This window comes from Brienomyrus brachyistius, chromosome 24 (assembly GCF_023856365.1).
Source record: "Brienomyrus brachyistius isolate T26 chromosome 24, BBRACH_0.4, whole genome shotgun sequence".
In the NCBI taxonomy this organism is placed as follows: Eukaryota; Metazoa; Chordata; class Actinopteri; order Osteoglossiformes; family Mormyridae; genus Brienomyrus; species Brienomyrus brachyistius.
In genome coordinates this window covers 5,182,341-5,184,130 of record NC_064556.1, presented here as the reverse complement: position 1 = coordinate 5,184,130, position 1,790 = coordinate 5,182,341, and the positions used below count along the sequence as shown (strand labels likewise).

General features: G+C 41.9%; 1 long non-coding RNA gene across 1 annotated transcript; it reads right to left on the bottom strand.

Annotated features, from left to right (window-relative positions):
• Window positions 1–579: 579 nt before the first annotated feature.
• On the bottom strand, window positions 580–1,004 carry LOC125720033 (uncharacterized). The gene is made up of 2 exons (XR_007385338.1): window positions 949–1,004; window positions 580–852 (listed from the first exon to the last, which is right to left on the bottom strand). It is a non-coding gene; the product is annotated as an uncharacterized LOC125720033 (long non-coding RNA).
• Between the last annotated feature and the right edge of the window lie 786 nt (window positions 1,005–1,790).

Sequence of the window (1,790 nt, the reverse complement as noted above, 5' to 3'; positions counted from 1 at the left end):
CATCTGCAGAAAGAGGGGATTTAACATCTTCACTACGTGGAAGGTCTGTTGTTATATTCAGCGGGTCCCTGGTGAGAGTCGTCCTACTGTCCCAGCGGTGATGGAACAGGCTCACCAAGATTTATGGACCAAGATCGGGGACATCCGAGGAAGTCAGTAATGTAAGGGAGGAAAAGGCACGTAATGAACAGTAGAAAGTAATATGGATGTGGGGGAGTGTGGATAACAAAATCTTTTCTTGTTGGAGATGGTGTGTGGCTCAGTGGGTTAGGACACTGACTGCAATCAGAAGGTTGTTGGTTTAAATCCCAGAATCAGCAGACCGTTATCATCGTTGGTCTCTTCAGCAAGGCCCTTAACCGCCAATCGCTGCAGGCACCGTCTGACCCTCCGTTCTCAAAGTGCGTTGCTTTGGATAAAAGTGACTGCTCTGTAAATGGATATAGCTTCTATACATTCTTATCCCCTTGAGGTAAGAATGCACAGTTCAATTTACTCTCAAAAATAAGTTTTACCTCGAAAATGGGACCGCACGTATCATTCCAGATCAGCTAGCCCAGCATACCAATTCATTCCAAATGGATGCATCTCTTTATATAGGTTATTCACATATCTATCTCCCAAAACCTGTTATTCCAGTACAGGGTGACTGAATGAAGTCCATCATGTCCTCCTAAAGATGTCTCATACTTACATTTTATCTGGATTGGCTGGACGGAAGTGAAAATCACAATGCGGCACATCCACACTTTGTCTTAATGGATTAGCAGCTGTAAGTACACCAGATCTTCACTGAGCCGGAAGGGTCTGACCTCAGGCCCAGCTGAAGGATCCGAGCCATTTTTGGTGCATCTAAGAAGAGAAGGAGCCCGTTTTTCTAACATGCCCTTGACATGTGACCCGGTAAACTATATGTTTAGTTGAGGTCATACACAACGCTGGGGGTACCTCTTGGCACTGTTCCAGGACCCGTCGCAAATTCTGGCTTCACGGATATTGCCACTGAACAAAGAGAAAGAGGAGAGGAAAACAGAAAGGGAAATTCACACCACGTTCTTTTAACACTGTAAGGCAGCCAGTGCTATTGCAAGTGGGAACCCCTCACTGAAATTAATAAATATGGCCAATTTAGGACATCCTGTTATTTCCAGTGAAGACCGGGAGAGTTATTTAGTGGTTTTATTGGTTAGACATCAAGCTATAAATACCGCCAGCTTAGGCCAGTCGCCATATCGGGATGAAACATTTTTGTTTGTGGAAAATCTCTCAAAGGAAAAGGAAAACAGTCTTGCTGTTATTGGGGGGGGGGAATATCTTTTATTTTTACTGCTTTTATAAAATTGCTAAATATTGCATCTCAATCAGTAGTTGCAACACTGTTTACTGTGAGCGCTCCCTTTCATGGAAGGTTTGTACATTCGCAAAAACCCCGCGCAAACAGCAGTAGCATTCGTAATACCCGAAAAAGATATACAGATGAAATCAAATATTTCATCAAAACTGACAAACACTGACAAAGGTTTAGTAGCATTAGCGAATTGCTTATCGTGAAGAATGTGAGCCATCCGTGCTCAAACCCAATTATTGTTCTTCAGAATGGTATATTTGAATTTATTTGCCATGTAATACTATGAACATAGGCAGTTTGCGTGTCTTTGGGTTTATTGTCAGGATTATTAAGCTAAATTGCTGGACTTGAAATGGTATTTAGTTTTGCCTATTGCCTACCTTAAAATTAAATAATATATTATTAATGAGTGCTTAAAAACAGGGGCATTGCTAGGATCTTA